General features: G+C 33.5%; 1 pseudogene; it reads right to left on the bottom strand.

Annotated features, from left to right (window-relative positions):
- Nucleotides 1–3,172: 3,172 nt before the first annotated feature.
- LOC113119618 (sorting nexin-13-like) overlaps nucleotides 3,173–7,309 on the bottom strand; it is a 27,330-nt pseudogene continuing 23,193 nt past the window's right edge.

Here is a 7,309-nt window from a genome sequence, read left to right as displayed (position 1 = left end):
AACAAAATAGGTCAATAATATGTTTGCATGTAAACACTTTCATTCCCATATTTTTTTCTTCCCAATTTTCATTGCTAAAATCTAAGAAGCTCATTATTACATAACAAGCATCATTTATTTGTATTTCAGTTAACATTATAATAATGATTAAATTATTTGTAATAATTTAAATTACATTATTTTTATACTTAATATGAATAAATAAATAAAAATAATAATATTAAATATTAAATTCATTTTTATAATTTTTTCATTTAATATTTTTCCGACATTAGATTAATTATATAAAAAAGGTTCTTAATCATTTTAAAAAAGCATGTCAATGCAAAAACAAAACAAAAATAACTTTTTTGCAAATATTGGCTCATGGTTCTCGTTTCATGGACTTATTGCAAGTGTGTGCACAATTATACATAAGTGAGAAAAAGCTATTTATATAAAGCATGGAGAGTTGACAGAACTGATTATAACAATATTAAACTAAACTCTTCCAGCTACAAATATTACAGCTCATTTTGACCTAATATTAATCAGTAATCAAGACTGAATATTTCAAACATTTTTAATAAACTGAGGATCAATTAAAATTAACTATAGAAAGCAAAAATATCAATTAAAAAGTGATTAAAATGGTCAAACTGGTAACCAAATACACAAATAGTCCTACACTCTTTTAAACGGGTTTAAAATTTAAGAAAAAACCTTCATATTGAATTAAAGCAGGTTAACTTAAAAATATGTGAATGTTGAGGGTTATTTTTGATAGTAAATAAAATAAATAAATAAATAAAGGCTAATGAGAGGCGTTACTTTTATGCTTTGACAGATAAGAGAGATGCCCAATTGCCTGAAAAACAAAAAACATTTTACTTTAAACCACAACGGGTGTTGTGCTGAATTCTGACCCCGCCAGATTATTTCCCCCTAAAGTAGGTTTAGGTAATTTGTGGGGGGAGGGGTAAGGATTAGGCAATCAGGAGGGGGGTAATAATTCAGCATAATATTTGTTCTTTAAGTCCGTCATAAATTTTACAAAAACTTTAAAATCACCTGCGGATTTCAAAGTTCCAGTCTCTGATAAATGTCTTTTTTATTTTAAAGCCACAGATTTTTTTTTTTTTTTTTTTTTTTATCATATTATTATTATTGTTTTGTTTGATGATGTAGCTGCACTCGATGGTATCTAATAAATATCATGTTTCAACGTTAGGCTTTCTCCATTTGTTTTAAAATAAAAACAACTATTAACTCACCCTCTTCTGATAAATCTTATGATCGACATACAGGAAAAAATAAAAGTTATTTAATAAAAAAATTAAAAATAAAAATTACTATCTTATGACCAATGATGAATTTTTAAATATCAGAATATATATTTCTGATGTACTTTATGAAATGTTCATTATTTTTTTATTTTCTTTTTGTATGAAAGTAGATTTTAAAAAAAGTATATGTCAATCCCTAGTGTTTATCACAGAAATAACATTTCAGAAGTTAATGTGGCTGTGATGGAATAAAAACACGATTAAAATGGTTCTTTTACTTTTCTTATACATTATTAATATTGTCCATTCATTTTGGAGGATATTTGTCAGATGGATTGATGGTCATATGCTTTTAATTTCAGTATTCAAAGATCAGTCTTTGAACTGTGATGTTATCTTGACAGATTTTGATGGAAAGTTGAACTACTTCAGCTTTATTTTATTTTTTTAACTGAACTGATCAAAGAGTAGTGCTTTCTGCTTCAAAAGGAGCAAGAAATATCATCAGACACCTGGTGTTATCTGCTTCAGTTCTGACTTAATCAGAAAAACAAATTTATATGAATCTGTCCAACAAAATTCATCCATTCGTTGATAGACAGTAAATGACAGCACTCTGAATAGGGCAGTGAGTTGGAGTTCATTTTATTAGTGTTATACTGAGTAAAGCTGCTCAAAATCAATGTTTTAGAAGCATAATGCAAACAATCTACTCCTTTCAGTCTATTAAAACGACCCTGACATTCAACTCGACTTACTTTGTTAAAGAAAATATCATTGACAGTACATTTAGGCACACCGCTGACAGATACTATACACCAATATGCACAGTTCATGTTCATAGATTCATACGCACGGGGATTCAGCAAACAAAATCAAATCAGAAACATCTGTATGGACCATTTGGCGGATCTAAAGGGGAAGTCGCTCCTGTGTGACTCGACCAATCACAGCAGAGTTTAGCTTCTCAGTGCCAGCCAATCACAGTGGAGAAAGACCACGAACAGGCAAATCACACGAGTAAAACTGCTGCTCAATCACAGCAAACAGACGCAACTCAAAGAATCTTCAAAACCCTTTCAAGTGCTATTTTTATTAAACGTTCTCCTCTATTCGGATCAGTTTCGGCTGATCTGAGCCAGGTCTCAAGAATCAATCTCATTAAACCTCAGACCAAAGAACATTAACAGGTCATAATTTGCTCCAAAATTAAAATAAATGATATGTTTGCATAAACAATGAAATGAAAACACTTTCTTTCCCATGATTTTTCTACCCGATTCTCGTTACTAAAATTAAAGAACCTCATTATTACATAACAAACATCATTTTTTTGTATTTCAGTTTACATCATAATTATTTAATTATTTGTAATAATTTAAATAACATCATTTTTTATGCATAATATACATAAAAATATAATCATAAAATACATTATTTATTATTGTTCATTTCTAAAATGATTTTTACATTTATTTTTAATATATAAATGTATTTAAATTGTAATATATATTTAAGATTTTTTTTTATATTACAGTATTCATTAAAAATGTTCCTAATCACTTAAAAAAAAGCATGTCACAATGCAAAACAAAACAAAATCAACTTTGGAGTGAAATATGACCCGTGCATGTTCTTGTAAAGTGTGGAGAGTGGAGAGTGTTTAACAGTGTTTAAGATCTATGTGGCCAAACGCCAGATGACCTCTGACCTCGGCAGCATCTTTCGTGTCTTTGCATGTTTTGATCATCCGTTCACCTATAATGTGCTTTCACTCGTTTCCTAAAAGCAGAACGCACCTAAACCCATCCATCCAAGAAAACGGCAGGAGTTACGAAACATTAAAAACAACAACAACGACAACAAACATCCCCAACACGAGCATTAAAAAGCCAGACTTATAAAACAAGTCCTTTAATTAAAATAAGCCACGGAATGTTTCGGTGGTTTGGATTGGCTTCTGAAATTCCTCTCTCGAATATACTTGAAAACTATCCCATGTACGATTATCATATAACATGCATTAAAGAAACATATTGCACAAAAACAAATGAGATTTCTAACTGAAAATGGGATTGGGACAGTCGATGTCTCCTTAGAGTGTGTGCGTACGAGGACACGTCCGTGTGAAAGCTACGTCTCTTAGTCTTGTGTTTAAGGCTGAATCTATACCTCTCGCTGAAACAGTCTTCGGCATCAGACAGTCACAGTTTAGTGCTACACTTGCTATTCTAAAATAAAGTACTTAAAAAAAAAAAAAAAAAAAGAAAAAGAACACAAACCCTCCACTGGATTGAGTTATAAAAACAGGACGCACACAAACATCGACACGCACATTCGTTATAGCTCATCTCCGTATGTGACGAGCTCCACGTAGCCGTCCGAGACGGTCATGCAAACACACGCTTGAATTCCCCCATCTCTGTCCGCTTTGATATGTTTGAGGGCTTTAGATAATAATCAATAAAAGGAATAGTTCAACCAAAAACGAACATTTGCTGAAAATGCACTCATCCTCAGGCCGTCTATGAGTTTGTTTCTTCATCAGGTTTGGAGAAATGTAGCATTGCACCAGTGTCTCATCAATGGATGCTCTGCAGTGAATGGGTGCCGTCAGATTGAGAGTCCAAACAGCTGATAAAAACATCACAATAATCCACAAGTAATCCAGTCCATCAGTTAATGTCTTAAGAAGAGAAAAGCTGCATGTTTACATGTAACAAATCTATCATCAAGACGTTTTTAACTTCAAACCATTGCTTCTGACTAAAACACTAATACTTTTCAGTGGAGGAAGCGTTATTATGGATTATGGACTAATATTTCAAGTTAAAAACTCAAGAAAAAACTATGATGGAGTGCTGTGCATTATTGTGATGTTTTTAATCAGCTGTTTGGACTCTCATTCTGACGGCACCCATTCGGATCCATTGCTGAGCAAGTGATGCCTTAAGCCTTAAGAAGAAACCATCTCATCTCGGATGACCTGAGAGTGAACACATCTTCAGCAAATGTTAATTTTTGCATTAACTATTCCTTAGATTAGCTTAAGTATTACAATTAAGCAAAAGGCAGAGGGGCGTGGTCTGTTTTAAACTCCACCCACTTCATGCAACCGACCGGTTGGCAGGATAACGTTACGCCTATTTCAGTTTCAGTGCCACAGAACGATGCTCAAACATCGCTGCCGACGCTCCTCATATGGTTCTGCTTGTAATGAGTGTTAAGGTGCATAGGTTGCTTCGGTCTGATTTCCCTCACCATAGATGAGACGACCGATGCCAAATACAAAACAAACCCAAAATATACCAAACAAATCGTATATATATATATATATATATCTACACAGTGTCATTCAGAACATCAGATCAGAAATGCACGTCAGACAGAAAGAGCGATGTCTTGGGGCGCTGCAGTCTTTCGTAGTGGTTCACGATGATGAGATGAATCCTCTCTGCTACGGCCGTGTCAACACAGTGCTTGAATCCAGGACGGCCACGAGGCACTAAGAGGGAGGAGCGTGTTCCAGCGTTTCCCGCCGGGATGATGTCACCTTCGGGGCGGTCGCTGGCTCCTCCCCCTCTGCGTCGGCGGGAGAAGCGTCCGTCTGTCACCTCTTGTGCAAGCTGCGTAATTTCTGTGAATATCTGAGCACGCGTGGCGAGCGCGAGTGGAGCTTCACGAACAGCTCGGGGAACCTGTACTGAGGAAACAAGGTCTCCAGGAAGCCCTCCAGAAAGACGCAGGCCAGTCGGCGGTTCAGCGGCTGGTGCTGGAACATGTCAAAGACGCGCAGGATGCCCTTGCGTGTGGTTTCTGCCCCGATGATGTGCTTCAACTCATCTGATGGGAGGAGAACAGTCCATGTCATATTGATTTGAATAGCGCTCTACACAATAGAGTCAAAGCAGCTTCACAGAAAACCAGGAGGTTAATATTTAAAATTAAGTACATTAAGAAAATCTGAAATATTTCCTTGGCCATTAGCTGTAATAAATTACATATAAATGTTTTTATTTTATTTTATTTAAACTAGAAATACTTTTTTTATGGTTTTAGTTTTAGTAAACAAAAACTGTGGTACTAATGTACCATGTATCATTTACTTTATATATATATATATATAAATTGTTACCTTTATTCTACAAGGGCACATTAAATTGATCAAAAGTGACAGCAAAGACATCTGAAATATTAAGACAATACTTTCTATTTATCAAAGAATCCATTAAAAAATTGTTTTCAACATTGATAATAATCAAAGATAATTGATAATAAAAATCAGCAAATCAAAATGTATTTCTGAAGGATCATGTGACACTGAAGACTCTTAAAATTCAGCTTTGATCACAAAAATAAATTACATTTTTAAATATATTCACATAGAAAACTGCTACTTTAAAATGTAATAATATTTCACAATTTTACTGTATTTTTATTAAATTTATATACAGGTTTGGGGAGCATAGGAGATTTTTTAAAAGCAATTTAAAATGTTATTGACATTTTGACTTATTTGATAATACGTAAATGTCTGTATCTTCAAGATTCATGCTGTAGTGTGTGTGTGTGTGTGTGTGTGTGTGTGTGTGTGTGTGTGTGTACCTGGCATGATGCCTAGGAGTGTGGTCTTAGCGGCGACTCGTGTCCTCATACGTAAGCTTTTGTCTCTGCGGGGCGGCGTCTCGGCGAGGATCCCGTTTGGCCAGTAAGAGTCTCTGCAAGGGTCAAAAAACCAAGTCAGAAGACAAACCAGAATCAGAACATGTCAAAACAAGACACAGTGAGCTTGAAATCATCACCTGAACCTCTTCACATAATCAGACACTTGCTCAGGAGAGGTCATGTAGTCGACGTGATCCACTATTTTCCTGCAATGAATCAAAAACATGTTCAGCTCTGAACAGACAGCAGAAATGCAAGCTGGTGTGTCTGTCGCACCTGTTAATGGTGTCTCCATACGTGGCTTTGATCAGCTGCTGCAGGAGGTTCTTGATGTTTCTGCGCAGCCACTGATTTCTCTCCTTCAGATCGAACACCTCGTCCATCAGCAGCAACATCACCCTCAGTGGGATATTATCATCCACCTGTCCATCAACACAACGCTGTTAAACTCACAGCTCATGCAATTACCACTCAGACGCACTGAGAAAACAGCAACTTAATTAGATAAATGATTTCAAGCTAATTATTTGTTATAATATAATTATTATTAAATTATACAAACCAAAATTGAATAAACAAATACATTACTAGAACAAAATACTACTGAACTGTAAAAAATACAAAAAAGAAATCTGTATTTCATAATAATGGTGAAAATAATAAATAATATTATTTTGGTAAAATTATTAAATAGAAAAAAAAAAAAAAAAAAAAGTTTACTATGGTAATAACACTACTGCAATAAATATTAAATAAATGTCATATTAGTCATATTATAAGTATAAACATTTAAAATCACAATGAATTACATATCTATGGTAAAACTATTGTCCTGTGAAAAAAAATCTATATTTATTTAATAATAATGATAACAATTATGTTGAAAATATTAAATGTAATTTTATTAAATTATAAAATTAAAAATAAAACAATTATAGTAATAACAATATTAACAAAAACTATAAAAAAAATATTAATAAAAATCAATAAAGAAATAATTACTATGGTTATAATACTATTGTACTGTAAAATATTATTTTATTAAATTCTAAACAAAAAAGAAATGCATTGGTGTTTTATAATATGTACTGTAAAATAGACAACAACAACAATAATTTGCAGAGTATAAGAAAAATTAAGACAATAATACTTATGCATTATAAACATTATACCATAAAGCTTTTACTAAAATTGCTTATTACAAGTATTCAAATTATTACAAGTATTCAAGTATTCAAAAGCACCAGCCACTGTGTTCGAGTGATTTGGCCAAGTTTGATTTGATTTGGTGTCGACTCACATTGTCGTCCAGCTGGGCCGAGACGCGGCAGTGTTCGGGATCGATGTCAGACTTTGCGATTAAAGGAGGCACCTGTAGA

This window comes from Carassius auratus, chromosome 19, assembly GCF_003368295.1.
Source record: "Carassius auratus strain Wakin chromosome 19, ASM336829v1, whole genome shotgun sequence".
Classification (NCBI taxonomy): domain Eukaryota; kingdom Metazoa; phylum Chordata; class Actinopteri; order Cypriniformes; family Cyprinidae; genus Carassius; species Carassius auratus.
This window is presented reverse-complemented; position numbering and strand designations above follow the sequence as displayed.